This window comes from Mesocricetus auratus, unplaced genomic scaffold (assembly GCF_017639785.1).
Source record: "Mesocricetus auratus isolate SY011 unplaced genomic scaffold, BCM_Maur_2.0 Super-Scaffold_100676, whole genome shotgun sequence".
Lineage (NCBI taxonomy): Eukaryota > Metazoa > Chordata > Mammalia > Rodentia > Cricetidae > Mesocricetus > Mesocricetus auratus.
Genome location: NW_024429266.1, coordinates 32447019 through 32463717, shown reverse-complemented (window position 1 = coordinate 32463717; position 16699 = coordinate 32447019). Strand labels below are relative to the sequence as shown.

The following is a 16699-nucleotide window of genomic DNA, read 5'->3' as shown; positions in this document are numbered from 1 at the left end:
TTTGTTCCTCTCTAACTCGAGGCTCTGTTCTGACATCATTTCCCCTGCCAGTGCAGCCCTCTATCACTCTCCACTCTTCCCTGCTCCAGCAGACTATTGTGTGACTCTGCTTAAGGCCACCATGCTTGAAATAACAAATAAATTCATAGGTGATCAGTTCAGCATTAAGATGCCTCCATTGACACAGATCCTGAAGGAAATTGTAGCATTACTCATCCTTGCACATGAATAAAGATTCTATTTCCAGACATAATGACATTTACTGGCTTAGAAACTATTTTCATCTTCATTTTAAAGAATATTATTTTCATTAAAAATCTCTTGGAAATCTGATGACATTTGTCAATTCTGTTTGAAAGTCAAGTATGATGAGCTGTTGTTTCCTCTCATGCACAGTATAAGTGGGATTTAAAGTCATACAGATCTGATTTCTGATCTCAGGTCTGTAACCAGCTAGCAGTGAGAGTAAGCTGAAGCTGTTCTCTTTAGATACACCAAACACCTTATATACAATTTAATGGATACATGCCAGTTATGCTACTTGACCACTCTGTCATTTGACATTGATGACAAACCTCTATTTCCCCTACACATTTTGTCTACAGATAAGAACATTATTCTGAAAAGAGCAGGCACCTTGTCCTAAGTACTGTAATTTTTGACTCAAGACTCCATTTTACCAAGTTCAGGTTCCCAAGTCCTAGGGGAAGTGAGAACTTTCCAACAGCTGACCAACCCCCTCCTTAGACAATAGAAATCCTGTTACACCCCTCAGTTCTATAAGACATAATGGCCGCTCCTAACAACAGAAAGAACAAATGAATCTGAAAGGCTTACACTGTGTCAACTGATAACGATGGAACACACAAGGAAAGTCCCAATCTTTGACTCCTGATTGGTGAAAAATGTAGCTGTTAGTTGGCAACAAATATTTGTGACTTTTGTGCTTATAAACCCCACTTCTGTCCCTATTCAGGGTGAACAGAGTGAACAAGGCTCCTGAGTCCTTGTCATGGAGTTCCGATGAATCAGTGATGCACTTATGTAATGATTTAATAAAGTTTTTGGAACCTATTAAGTGTTGTCTCTCTTCTTCCTTGCACTAGCACAACAGGCTGTGTTTAACAGTACATGAATGCTTAGAAAACACAACTAGCCAATAAATGTGGAAATAATCTAAATGTCCATAAATTGATAAAGAAAATGTGGTAAGGGCTGGAGAGAAGGCTCAATGATTAAAAGTGCATATCACTCTTCGGGCAGGTCTGAGATCAGTTCTCAACACCAATGTTAGGCAGTTTATAACCACTTGTAACCCCAGCTCCAGAGAGAACTAGCACCCCTGACTTATGTAGGCCCCTGCAATCACTTGGACATACCCCCCACAAATACACACACATAATTAAAATAATTTTTTAAAAAGAAAAATATGGTAAAGCTATATAATTGTTATTCACCCATAAAATGGAATGAATTACTAATACATGCTATGATATGATACATATGAAATTTGAAAATATGTTAAGTAAAGTAAATCAAGCACCAAATATCACATACCATATTTTATTCATAAACATGCACAAACTATATACAATAATAGAATCTATTAGAGAATAGACTTCATGTGTTCTTTTTTAATCCTGTTGAATTCATTCAATGTTGCCAGTAAGTGAAAGAGTATTGGACCATCTACTAGAGCACAGGCACCTGAAAAAAATTGGCTCTTCCCCAGCAGCCATCAATTGTCAATAGTTCCTCAGCTAAGGGTGTGACTTCATGAGTACCTCCCACATCAATACTGACATTTTGGCTATGTAGTCTTATTCATGCAGTCACAACCACTGTGAGTTCTTATGTGCAATAACCTTGTCATTGAGAAACATTGCTTCCCAGAAGTCCTCAGCAGCCTCTGGCTCTTGAAATCAGCTTCTTCTTCTGTGATGCTCCCTGACCCTTGGGAGAAAAGAAGTGATACAGATGTCCTATTTAGGTCTGAGCAAGACTCTTAATCTCTGTACTTGGGCTAGTTGTGCATCTTTGTATTAATTAGTGTCGACTGCAAAAAGAAGATTCTCTGATGATGGTTGAGAAATACACTTATTTATGGGCACAAGATAATTACATAGGAAGTAGTGTAATACTATGTCTGTTTGGCAAAATAGTAGTGGCAGGCTCTCCCCTAAGACCTAGGACCTACCAATCCATAGGTTATTGGCCAAGTTAACAATATCAGGCATGAGTTTTATCTTGTGGAACAGGCCTTATATCTGGTCAGAATGCAATTGGTTACCCCAAAAACATTCTTGTCTCCATCTCACCTATGGTCATATTGTGCCAGGCCAAATGTTATTTTATGTTAAAGGGTTCATAGCTTGATAAGACTTTTGATTACTTTTCTCTTAAAAAAGGTCATACAGAAGTTTCTAGCACTATTAAAGCTAGCCATTAAGAAAGAAGATTGTATATCAATAAAAACTTGATTTAGCAATTGCCCTATGATTCAAACATGTAGTGTTTTCAGGAGTATGATCTTATAGTCAAGTTCTGGGGAATAAGCAAGAGCAATGTATTGTTTTGGGGGTCCATTGAACTGCACTGATCAATAACTCAAAGTAAGATAACCCATGGTTTGGTATGATTAATATTTCAGAAATGGTCATCCTATCAAAAGCAACCTATAGATGAACTGCAATTTCTGAAAATCCCAACACAATTCCTCACAGAAATAGAAAAATACAATCTTAAAATTTATATGGAAGCACAAAAAGGATAGCCAAAATAATACTAAATAATGAAAACACCACTGGATGAATCATCATCCTTGTGTCAAGTTTTACTACTAAGCCACAGCATAGTTCTGGTACAAAAACAGACAGTAATCAATTGAATAGAATTAAAGCTCCATATATAATCCCATATTCCTATAGCCACCTGAATTTTTAAAAAGAGTCCAAATATATAAATTGGAGTAAAGAAAGCATCTTCAAGAAATAATCTCAGAAAACCGGATAGCTAAATGTAAAAGAAACTAGATCCTTATCTCTCACTTCACACAAAATTCTACTCCAAATGAATCAATGTAACTTTTAATCTGCCTGAGAAGAAAGTAGGGAATATTCTTCAACTTACAGTAACAGGTAAGGACATTTATCTTTCATTGAGATCATCATGCGCCAGAGACAGTGGTAAATGCCCAAGACACATTATCATTATTATCCACATTACCATTTGAAGTCAGTGCCCTCAGTCCAGGGCAATTAAGCATCTTTCCTATGCTCACACTATCAGTTTACTTGCAGACCTGAGAATCAAATCCAGATCTTCCTAACTTTAAAACCCACATATGCAGTATATAAGAAGGAACATCTCTTTGTTCTTTGCTTTCAAACTCAATCAGTAAAATGTCACCCTACCCTAAGAGATTTTTAATAAAAGTAATATTCTTTAATATAAGGAGAAAATAGTTTCCAAACCATTAAACATAATTATATATGGAAATAGACTCTTTATTGATGTTTAAGGATGACTAATGCTACAATTTGTTTCAAGATCTGTGTCATAGAATCATTTTAATGCTGCATTTGTTACACCTGAAATTTTTTGCTGTAATTTCAAACACAATCATCTGACAGAGATTCATGCCAAGTTTATTTTCTAAAAATGAAACACAAAATACCAAATGAACTTTGAAAATGTTTAAAACTATCCATTTATTATTTTGGTAATATGTAAGATCTCTGACTGATTAATTTTTAAAACCTACAGTCTTACTAAACACAGATTCATTGAATCTCTTCAACCCTTAAATTGTAATTTCAAGCGTAAGTTTTACAGTTTCATTAATATAGGTGCCTTGGGGTTATTCTTTTTAAGAGTTCAATGGCTAAAACATAAGTAGGTAATATATTTTTTAAATTCATAAAGTTGATGTCATTGAATCCTTTTCCCCAAAGAACACAGCTAGTTTGTTCTTAGAACACAATTTATCTTTGGAATTTATTGTATTATGTCTTATTTTGTTGCAAACAATTTTATATATAAGAATTGTTAAGGTGGAAGCTTTACCCCAGCCCATGGCATCCATATATACCAAAACAGTCTGGTATGTCAAGGTGGAAATTTCACCCCAGCCCCTGGCATCCATATACCCAAAGAGTCTGGGAATGTTATGGTTAAGATTACACCTAAGTCCCTATCTCCCTCCAAACCCTGCTGCATCTCAGAAAGCCTGACAAATCATGGACCCTGGCCCAGAGATGCACAAGACCACTCCCACAGGTTATTTAAACTGTCCCCCAGGGAACAGACTCGAGGTTTTTCTGCTCTCCCTTTACCACCTCCTCTCTGGGGGTGCTGGAAGGCCACCCGGAAGCACTGTATCCAATAAGCAGAGGCTTGTTTTGGTCTGATTTGGATTGCTATATCGGCGGAGAAGCTTATATGGGTGTAGAAACTTTTCAAGAATGACAGTAATTTTTTTCTTTCAGATTCATCAAGTTGTATTTGTGTGTGTATGAATAACAATCAAAGTTAAAGGGGACATGAATTTGAGAGGGAATGGGGTATCAAGGGAGGACTGGAATGAGGGAATTTGGGGGGTTGGAGAGAGTAAAGGGAAGGAGGGACTGATATGATTGTATTGTAACTTATACAAAAATATGCATAATATGGTTCAATCAAGACATCCCCACATAAACAAAAGTTGAAGGTGTTTAGATAGAACCTACCTGTTATAAAATAGATTCTAAATGATTCTAAATGGAGTCCTTAAGCCTGAAATAAAATGATATTATAGAGTAAGTGAGAGTTATACCTCCAAAGAACAGTGCTAAGCCTAAACTTACATAGGCAATATGTAAGCCAGTATTGTTATACCATTATTGGAAATGCCTTTTTTTTCTGAGTGATTTAAAATGTGGCTTCATGAAATAATAATTACAAAATTATTTTGCAGACACAGTATATAAGGATTTATTTTTTAATAAAGAGAATATAGAGGTTATAGAAATGGATCCACATCAGATTCATTGTATACTATTAAAATTAAGCTACTAGCAATTAGAACTTTCCAAACATTTTACCATAAAACTTCTAGTGGAGCAAGAGTAACTCTAGTGGAGCTTAGAGTTACCAATTACCTGCACTCTGTATTTCTAAGTAAAGGTTTTGAAACGTGAGGTAGTTTGTACAGGAAAACATGACCCACAGCAGGAGCTGCCTAATGGCAAAATAGCCACATAAAGACATTTAAAAGCCAACTTCACCCCTTTCTCTACTTTTATGTGTACTTCCAGCCCTCCACCCCACTCACACCTTGTCTGGAAATTTTTCCCTCTGGAGACCAATATCAAAGGTAAATGTATTATACAAGACTGGGAAACAAATAAGGTTCGGTTAAAATTAAATCCCATAACCCCCTGAATCTATTTCTTACCACCATGAATGCATCTTCAGCCAACTAGAACAGGAACCATAAAGGCATGGCTGCAACCACAAACTCCTCAGCATTTTGAGATACTTATGAAGGGCTTTATTTAGCAGGGTGGTCATTCCGGGAAAGGTCAGGGTGATAAGTCCCATCCTTGACACCTGAAAATGATCAGTACTATTAAAAGCAATTTGTTATTTCTATTTTAAAATGAAAATAAACAGCATATGTACAGGAGAGAAAAACTTCAACTAGGACATAACAGGGACCGCATTCATACTCCAGATCCCTGGCCACTTATGCAGCTCAATTTCATCTCTCAGCATTTCCCCCCTATTATTTCAGATGTTTGTGCACACACACTCATCTGTATGCACACGCATTTTAAAGTTATTTGCCTGGATCTTTTGCATTACAAATGTAGGAATATGACTTGCTCTTTTTCCTGGATAATATATCTACTTTATTTTTAAAACATGTGCTTGCTTCCCTATTACTGACCATTTTGGTTGTCTATCTTTCCATACCAAATGATGCTATGACTTTTTGTGAATACTTGTCTTCAATTTTGTGGATGTATATCACTGACTTCTTGAAATCTGAATCCCTGGATGAGAAGTGTTATGAATGGTTAATTTGGTGGATTTCATTAAACTGCTTTCCACAGGATTATGAAAACCAATTCATAAAGGCTGGGAATGAAATTCTGCCTTTCCCCATTAACAATATTGTATTATGTAACATCTTGATCCTTTGCAACAATCTGATGTATGAGAAATGATTTGTCCTTTGTATGGGTCCTTTGATATCATATGCATTTCTTTAATAAATGAATAAAAGTGAACATAAGGTCATATATGTATAATCCAGTTAACTTTTTTGTCTGAAAGGAACCTATTTATACTATTGAGTAATTTTCACTTTGTAGTATGTCTTTTTATTAATGATTTTAATTTTTCTGTATTAAGATCAGTGTATTTCATGAAAAAATATGTTTGCAATTTTCTAGTTTTTTAAAATTTTGCTTAGAGTATTTATTGCTTTACATAAAACGTCTCCCCATTAAAACGGGTCAGGACAGGAGTTTCCCAACACCTCTCAAATGCCAGAAAGATCTCCCTAAGGTTGCTATGTGTTCACCTATGGTTTTCCCAGTATCTGTAACCAAAAAACCAGCAACAAAAAAGCACTCAAATGGTCCCATTGCTTATCAATGGGATCCTATACAGATGAAGGACCTAAAGGAAATCAAGGAGGCCATTGATTCATATGGTCTTCATTCTCCCTATGTCAGAGAGCTCCTAACCTCATGGGCCACTGTAAATAAAGTAACCCCAAAAGACTGGGCCAATTAGCCTCGGCAGTGCTCGAAAATTCTTGTCAAATTCAATGGAGAGCTTTATGGAAGCAAGAGGCGAAAGCCTTGGAGATTCAGGAATTAAAGAATGGTCATGAAGTACCCCAAGACTTATGCTGACACGCAGGTTCAGTCTGCATATGATGAGTACATGTTGTCTTTATGCTGTACAGCTGCTTTAAATGCCATACAGCTGACCTGACAAAGGTTAATTCTTGAATCCCAGGCATTAGCCTGGGAATCCAGCATGGGACTGATCAAGACCCCCTGAATGTGAGTGTCAGTGAGGAGGCCTAGGTAATCTATTGAGCCTTGGGCAGCAGATCATTACCCATCCCGAGTATACACACGGACTTTGGACTCCCATCCAACAATGTGAGGTGCACTCTCACCCTGAACTCTTGGGGAAGGGTCTAGGCCCTGCCCTATATGAAATGACAGAATATGGACACCCCCATGGAGGGCCTCACCCTTCCTGGGGAAATGAGGGGATAATGGGGGGTTGGGGGGAGGGCACGGGAGGAGGGGAGGGAAAGGGAGAGGGACCTGGAACTGACTTGTGAAGCAACCTTGAGTCTTATTTAAATTTAAACTGAAAAATAAATTTAAAAAAAATTAACAAAAATAAATAAATGCCTTGGATAAGGTTTGTGAAACAGGAGAGATAATGCAACCCTATACCAAGGTAGTACAGGGTCCAAGGGAAAGGTTCACTGAATTTTTAGAGAGATTATCCAGAGCAATAGAAGTACAGGTAGCAAATCCAGAATCTAGGCGACTCCTTATAGAATCTTTGGCACATGAGAATGCAAATCCACAATGCAGGCAGGTACTTTGTCCATTAAAAATAAGATCAGCGCCATTGGAGGAATGCGTTCTATATACAGGAGCTTGGGTAGGCAAAGCTATTTCTACAGGCCTGAGGAGGCACCAAGATGCCAAATACCCTACCCATGATAATATAGAGGCCTGGGTAGGGAAGGCAATCTCCAAGAATTTTAACAGACATAAAGATGCCACGTGCTTTAACTGTGGTAAAATAGGACATCTGAGTAGGAACTTTAGACAATGAATTCCTAGAAATAATGCTTTTACCAGGAATGCATCAAACAGAAGGCCTCAGCCTCCTGGTCTCTGCAGGAGGTGTGGAAAGGAAAAACATTGGACCAACGAATGCTGGTCAACTACAGATAGACAAGGTAGATCTTTACAGCCGGGAAATGGGAATCGGGGCCTCAAGCAGGCCCCAGAAAGAAAGATTATCTGGTCATTCCCAGTGACAGTGGAGGACAGCCTCTCCCAGGACAATTAGAAGATCTACTGCCCATTGTAAATAATACGGCACTGGATAATACATTAGCTCCAGAGGATGAATCAATTATATCAGGAGGAAGTACAAAACGTATATTTTGGAAAACTTCTACACAATATCATAGACCCAAGTTATCAGTTAAAGTAAATAATATGGTGATTAATGGCATTTTAGACACCGGAAGTGATGTCATCACCATTAATCAGAGCTCCTGGCCGCCAAATTGGGCTTTAAAAGAGGTTAACGTTCAATTCTTAGGAATTGGAACCCTATCTGAAGTTAAACAGAGCGTTAGATGGATTGACTTTATTGGGCCAGAAGGACAGAGAGGAAGGTTAAAGCCATATGTTGCAGATATTGCTATAAACCTCTGGGGTCGTGATCTATTATAGCAATGAAATACGCAGATTAACATTCCTCATGTATCAGCTAGGAATTATAGACAAGCTCTTGGTGGTAGAAAGAATATAGTAAGGCAGTACAGAAAACCGATGCCAAATGTACAGGCTGTACAGAAGCAGGATGCTAGTGCCAAACCTACAGAGCAACCAAAAGCTCTACCCTTAAAATGGCTGATAGATGAACCCGTCTGGGTGGGTCAATGGCCTATGACATCTGAGCAGTTAGAGGCTTTGGAGAAGTTAGTTCAGGAACAGCTAGATGCTGGACATATTAAGGAATCAACTAGTGCATGGAATTCACCTGTTTTTGTTGTCAAGAAGAAGTCTGGTAAGTGGAGAATGGTTACTGATCTTAGAGCCATCAACAAGGTAATTCAGCTTATAGGGTCTCTACAAACTGGGGTGTCATTACCTTCTGTAATTCCTAAGGATTGGCCAATTATAGTTATAGACTTGAAAGATTGCTTCTTCACCATACCGTTACAAGAAAACGACAGAGAAAAGTTTGCCTTCACGGTACCTACCTATAATAATTCCCGACTGGTACAGAGATTCCAGTGGAAGGTACTACCTCAAGGAATGTTAAATAGCCCAACTTTGTGTCAATATTTTGTGAATAAACCTCTAGAAATAATTTGTAAAAAATTTCCACATTCGTTAATATATCATTATATGGATGACATATTACCATCTGATTCAAATAAGGATATTTTGGAAAAGATGCTTGAAGCAATAAAGGAAACTTTGCTTCACTGGGGATTACAAATTGCCCCAGAAAAAGTACAAAGAAGAGAATCTATTAACTATTTAGGTTATAAAATAGACGCTCAGAAAATTAGACCGCAGGAAGTACAGATCAGAAGAGATTGTTACCGGACTCTTAATGATTTTCAAAAACTATTAGGAGAAATCTCTCAATTACAGACGATTATTGGTGTAGAAGGGCATGGTTTAAAACACCTAAAAATGGCTTTAAAAGGAGATAAAGACCTAAACAGCCCATGAGTACTATCAGCTGAGGCTGAAAAAGAATTAGAATGTGTAGAAAAGAGAATATTAGAAGCACATGTGGCCCGTGTGGATCCAAAGCCGGACTGTATTCTGGTTATTTTACCATCTAAAGAATACCCCTCAGGAATATTAATGCAGAGGAAAGACATCATACTAGAATGGGTATTTCTGCCACATAAACAGAATAAAAAATTGAAAACATATATAGAAAAGATCTCCGATTTGATATTAAAAGGTAAGTTAAGGCTTCGTCAACTGACTGGGAAAGACCCAGCTGAAATTATTGTACCTTTAACTAATGAGGAAATTTCCTCCTTATGGAAGGATAATGAGTATTGGCAAATAGCATGCAGTGAATTTTTGGGAACTATTAGTAATAACTATCCCAAAACAGAGAGAATCAAATTCATAAAGAAAACAATTTTGATTCTTCCACGTATGGTGAGGCAAACACCTATTTCTGGAGTTCTTACCTTCTACATGGATGCAAACGAATCAGGTAAGGCAGGGTATAAATCAGGAAATATAAGTAAAGTAGTTCAAAGCCCTTACAACTCCGTACAAAAGGCAGAGTTATATACCATTCTCATGGTACTTAAAGACTTTACAGAGCCTCTCAATATAGTCACGGATTCTCAGTATGCAGAAAGAGTTGTCTTGCACATTGAGACTGCAGAATTTGTTCCTGATAGTACAGAATTAACCTCATTGTTTTTACAATTAGAGTAAACCATCAGAAACAGGACTCATCATATATATATATATATATATATATATATATATATATATATATCACACATCAGATCCCATACAGGTCTGCCAGGTCCTCTGGCACAAGGCAATGATGAAATTGATCGTTTATTAGTAGGTAATGTGTTAGAAGCTTCAGAATTTCATAAAAAACACCATGTTAACAGCAAAGGCTTAAAGAAGGATTTTTCTATCACCTGGCAACAAGCCAAAGAAATAGTAAGAAATTGCCCCAGTTGCTCATTCTACTATCAAACTCCATTACCAGCAGGTTGTAATCCTAAAGGTATTCACAGAAATGAACTTTTGCAAATGGATGTATTTCACTTCCCAGAATTTGGCATTTTGTAATATGTACACCATACCATAGAGATGGTCACAGGCTTCCAATGGGCTACTGCCCTCAGTTCTGAGAAAGCTGATTCTGTTATTACAAACCTCTTAGTGGTGATGGCTGTTATGGGTATACCTAAAACAATAAAAACTGACAATGCTCCAGCATATGTCTCCAATAAATTGGAACAATTTTTCAAATATTATAATATAAAACATGTAACTGGTATACCTTACAATCCCACAGGACAAGCAGTGATTGAAAGATCTAACCGAACCTTAAAAGAAATGCTTCATAAACAGCCAGGGAGAACAAAGACCCTTAAACACAGGTTACATAATGCTTTACTAACATTGAATTTTCTTAATGCTGATGAAAAAGGACAAACTGCAGCAGAAAGACACTGGACTACAGAGAAGACTTCTGAACTGAACCATCCAGTGTATTTTAAGGATGTTATGACCTCAGTCTGGAAACCAGGATATGTGTTATGTTGGGGAAGGGGTTATGCTTTTGTTTCCACAGGAGAAGAAAAATTTTGGGTTCCATCAAAATTAATTAAGATTCGATCAGAACAGAAGACATCTCAGGAGGAGGAAGATAACAGCTCATCTACAAATTCATATTCTACCATGGGTAAAGTGACCTCCTAAAAGGAAATAGAAGTGTTTTGTTTTTTGTCTTCACAGGTAAACTCAGCAAAGAATACAGGACATATAGATTCTTGAAGAAGAATGAATAGCTACCCTGAGGACCATCAAACAAACAATAACTCACTGTGTGGTATCAAAGTCTAAATCTCTCTATATTGTTTTTCATAGTACCCTTTTATCTTTGTTTCTTCACACACTTCAGTCCTCATTCATTTAACTGAAGCTGGCTTTGGAGTTGGATTGGCCCTTCTACTCTAAATTCAAGCATATTATGTAAATAAAATTTAGAATTTCTGTATTATATCAAAGAGACGTTGATATAAGACAGAAGAAAATAAAATTAGGGATTGTTATCTGTGGATTTCTTTTTCTGAAAAGTCTAATTTCCTTCATGTTTACCATCTTCCCTATTGTCACCTCTTCCAGTATGCATACATATAAAAGTTAAAATATTTCTTTGTTAACATTAATGTTTGAGTTTTCCAGAGAACAAGGGATTTCCTGACAGCAATCTTCAACTGCTTCCGAAAGAGAATGAGGATCCACTTCCTTGACTCCACCTGATTCGACTGGAAGCATCTGAACTGCCCCACATCATTGACTCCTCCTGATAAGCACGATATTGGCTTGAAACTACATCACTCGACACAACTCCAGACCAAGGAACTGAAACAGCACATCTTCTACAATCTGACCCGAGCTTCAGACGACAGCTTCAATCAACACTATAGAACCCCAGTCAGGAAATTCAATCAAGCATCTCCTGCCAAACAGAGACTGTCTGATCTACTGAAGATTTTGTTACACTAACATTTTTCTTCTCATAGGTCCCCATGAGATTATCATCGTCCCATCTCAGCAGGAAGTAGTTTTGAGAATTCCACGCCCCCTCTCCCTACTATTGATATTATAGGATAGTTTACACCTGTTAGTGTTAGTTTTCAATTATTTTAGAGTTGGGATTGGAAGGAGGTGTTCAGACTTGGGTGTTTCTTTCAGAGAAGTTTAGGTTTAGATGGGATAGATGTTTGATACATTTTGATCATTTGACACAAGTTAGTTGGTTTAAGTTTAAATATCCTTTTTAGACTAAAAGGGGAATTGTAGGAGGAAAACAATGCCACCATTAACCATGTGACTTACTAGAGGCACACACAGATGAGGTAATAAAAGAGCAGTTTACCACACAGCTAACCACACCCACTTTAGGTATGACTAAAGACATATACGGACAGACATAAAGACGTATACGGACGTAGGCGGTGAACTACGTCACTAGCCAGGCCCACTTTTGGGCATGGCTAGGGGCATTATGGGGGAAGGTATAAAAGACTGAACAACGGAAGTCTTGGTCTCTTTTTCCGGCTTTCGGCTTCCAGTTCGGTGGTGGAAAACTACTCGGCTCATCTGGGTTACTTGTTTGGTATCTTGTGAGTAATTTGCACAACAAATACTTAGTTTTACTCTCAGTAAGTGTGCCGTTTATCGTTACAGCATCATATGTACGTTTTCTTTCTACTTTGATATTCTTAAGATCTTATTTAGAAAAGTCTTACTTATACCCAAATTGTTATTTTTTATTTACACGTTTTTCATGAATTATTCATTCTTTTAAATCATTTCTGAAATTTCAGAAGTTCATAGATTCAGCTGTAATTTCCCTAAATGTAAATTCAGCCGTCTCACTCCCAAATAGTCTATTTCTTACTGATTTGATGTATTTGAAAACTCTGGTGTTATTTCATACATATGTATCTGTGTATATATGTGTAGGTAGAGGTCATGTACCTTAAGCTGACCACGCCCCAAGGGTAGGTGGGAGAATTCAGGGATAAGAGATGGTAGAGGAGGGGACACTTGCTCCCTCTTAGAACCTGGCTGAGGCTCGAGACCATAGAGCACTGAGTATTCTATTTCTAATATAAGTGATTGCTCTCTAAATAAATAACTTAGACACCCCTTTCCCAATATTCATTGTGTGGATCAGTTCCATCTTCATTTGGTGTCAGAAGTGGGATGGGGCATACATGTTCTAGAGGCATTATGGATATGAAAACTTCCAAAAGTTAAGATGTGTCAAAAATATTGGGAATTAGGGAAAAATTAGGGAAACCCCTGCATCAGCTTAACCGGATGGGCCTGAAGCAGCCCAAGACATAGGTTCATTGTCTCTGCTAGCAGCCTTGGTTTATCCATTTCAGCAAGTGATAAAAGTGTTAGCACTTTCTGGATGCCACAGCATGAAGAAGGTTGGAAAGCACTAGTGTTGTGGAATATTAGTTTATGATGTGTTACATTCATTTATGCTGTAGAACATTTGTTTGATGATGTGACGATGTGTTGCATTTGTTTATCTCTGTAAAACTGTTACTTTGCCTGCCTAAAACACCTGCTTGGTCTAATCAAGAGCTGAATGGTCAGCAGCTAGGCAGGAGAGAGAAATAGGTGTGGCTGGTGGGCAGAGAGAATAAATATATCTAGGGAAGAGAGCAAGGAGCAAGAAAAAGAGGAGAGGACGATGCCAGGGACCAGCCACCCAGCCACATAACCATCAACAGAGTAAGAAGGAAAGAAAGATATATAGAATAAAGAAAGGTAAAAAGCCCAGAGGCAAAAACTAGTTACAGATAAATGGGATAATTTACTTTAGAAAGAAACTGTCTCAAAACAAGCCAGGCTAAGGCAGGGCATTCATTAGTAAGATCATTTATTTGAAAGCTGGGAGGCTGGCCCCCAAAGAGAAAAGAACCAACTACACTAGTATTGGTCCCAAAGGTGTAGGACTAAGGCACCTCTAATCAAAAGGCTATCTGGATTCAAATAGAATGTGTAAACATGGTGAATTATCAACCCTATGTTCCTTTGTTTTAAATGAAATTGAAGCATGCTGCTGTTACTGTTGTTTACTTAATGTTGCTTTTCAATGGGTAGATACTGAATTAGATCAAGTGCCTTTTCAGCAGCTAAAATGATAGCCCCGGTATCAAAACCTTTAGATTATTACTGTATTGATTAAATAAGGTTTCTTAATATTTAACTATTTGTCCATTACTGATAGGTACTTGGTTCATACCATTCCTTTAAATTACTAATAGCTGCTGCTAACTAATGACTTAACAGCTTCACATTGAAACTCACAAGTCACACTTGCCAATGATTTTCATGTTCCAAACTACATTTAATATTCTGTGGGAGAGTTGCTTTCTGGCAGCATACAGAGCATTTAAAAGCTTTTATTCACTGCGAACTCTTAACAGTTGATATAGCACTGGGATTATTCTCCGGAGGTTTGAGTAATGTCAGCTGTGAATACCCCTGAGCTTGGTATTTCTTGTTTCTTAATTGTGGGTGATATGCTGTGTTGTCCTATGCTATGTATATGTGTTGTATGTACTTGTTAGTCTGGGTGTGTACACATGTGTGGGTGGGGAAGCACTTTAGCGTAGCAGTTTCTTCCAAGATGAAAACCTGTTTTGAAGAGAAACTTCTAAGAGGTGAAATATCCACCCACAAGGAAAGCTTTTTAAGACAGGAAGGAAACAATTCAAAATAGCTTCAGGAACTCCCCAAAAGTGACAAGACTCACTAGGCCTCTCCCTCCACAAGAGTGAACTGTTGAGAGTCACTCTCAGAGAAGCCCAGCTGCATGGAAGAAGGAGAGACCAGCCAAGCTGCCCAGAAAACTCTCAAATAAGCTCAGTTCCCTGGAAAAGGCACAGACCAACAGAATCACCTGGTTCACCTGTAAAGATCATTCTCCAACCTGTTGAACTGCTTGTAGGCTGTGCTGTGTAGTCCATGTTTCCAGCTTTTGTGTTCTGTCATTCATGCTGTCGTAAACTTTGGTAATGTAGATGTCTTTAAGTCATTTCTGCTCCTGTAAGTAAACCCTTACCCATATTTCTTCAAATAACTCCAATAAAACTTATTGGTTGACCCTAATAAGACTTGTCGATTCATCAAGTTGAGATTTGGTGACATCCATATTTTAGTCTGCCATCAGTTCCATATCTTGGGTGAGTAGATATTTATTCACGTCTCCCCAGGAATAGTGTCACACAACAAGTATACATACATGTGTATGTATATGGAAGGCAATGATCCATGCTATGTATCTTTCCTCCATGGGCTTGATATTCTTTCTTTTAAAATGTGTTTCTCCTATACATATGTCTATGCAACACTTGCATGTCTGGTGTCTAAGGAGACACCAGGAGGGCAAGGTATCCCCTAGAACTAGAGTTAAAGATGGACAGTTGAAAACCACCCTGTGGGTTCTGGGAACCAGTGATTGTAACTGCTGGTCCATCTCTTCAGCTCCCAGGCTTGGACAACTTTCTGATAATAAACTATGTCTGCTTACATTTTACATATTTTTATCATCAGTTTTGATCACTATTATTTCCCTACAAAGCCATCAATTTCAACTCTACTTTTGAATGCATTTCTTGAGTGTTGACTAGTCAATGATAATTGCTTTAATTTCCTCTGTGGCCATGGTGATAGTTTTGTTCTTGTGGACATTGAAGTTACATGTGCAGTTATATAATTTGTAAGCTAAAATTAGAGTCTCCAAAAAATCTATTAGCAACTGTTGGTGGACAAAGACTCAACATTATTATTGAATGGAAACAACCAAGCAAAACTCCAGAAGTTTTCTCTGAATTCCCTTTTGTCTCCTATGATTTGTCAGTATCTTAGTCAACGAATATTTCTTGAGAATTTAGCAAATAATGTTTTGAGTGAAATAATACAGTGAAGGACAGATTTTGTTGTGCTTTTAATATGAAGAACATCCCAAATGGCTGGTGTGTTAAAGCTTATTCTTTAAAGTGATTTTCAGTGATATGGCATTTGGGAAATTGTTACATAAGAAGAACAGTGAGCTAGTCAGTGAATAGATCCAACAATGAAATCATAACAAACTGAACTAATTGTTGGTTTGTAGAATTCGTAAAAAGTTGACCTAACTGGAGAAAATTAGTGACTAGGGGCACACCTTTGAAAGTAAATCTTGGCCCTGAGCTCTTCTGTTTGTCTCTGTTTCCTGGCAACCATGAGGTAAGAAGAGTTCTCCTCTATAAGCTGCCACTGCTGAGATGCTCTGCCTCACCACAGACCTACTGAAATGAAGTTGGACAACCATGAACTGAGACCTCTGAAGCCAGGAGCCAAAATAAATCTTTCCTCCTTTACAAATATATGTCCAAGTATTTTACATCATGTTAATAACTAATATCTAAACATGAGAAATGTACCTAAAACAATAAAAATCAGTCTCATATATAAACATAGATACAGACAATGATATATATTTACGGTAGGATATTCATGAAACAATTTTAACATAAGTCAAGAGAGACAGGCAGGTCTGGATGTTGCTTGAGGTTGCACTGTGTTATCTCTTCATATCCCAAAGACACATGACCTAACACCAGACTTACTAAGTCTAA

At 37.6% G+C, this 16699-nt stretch overlaps 1 long non-coding RNA gene across 1 annotated transcript in view; it reads right to left on the bottom strand.

Moving 5' to 3' along the window:
• Positions 1 to 1551: 1551 nt before the first annotated feature.
• The window catches only part of LOC121136613, a 65979-nt gene continuing 50831 nt past the window's right edge, over positions 1552 to 16699 (bottom strand). Inside the window, exons 2-4 of the long non-coding RNA XR_005873649.1 lie at positions 5435 to 5589; positions 4728 to 4773; positions 1552 to 1953 (exon numbers count right to left, since the gene is read on the bottom strand). This is a non-coding gene — a long non-coding RNA (uncharacterized LOC121136613). The remainder of the gene's footprint in view (positions 1954 to 4727; positions 4774 to 5434; positions 5590 to 16699) is intronic.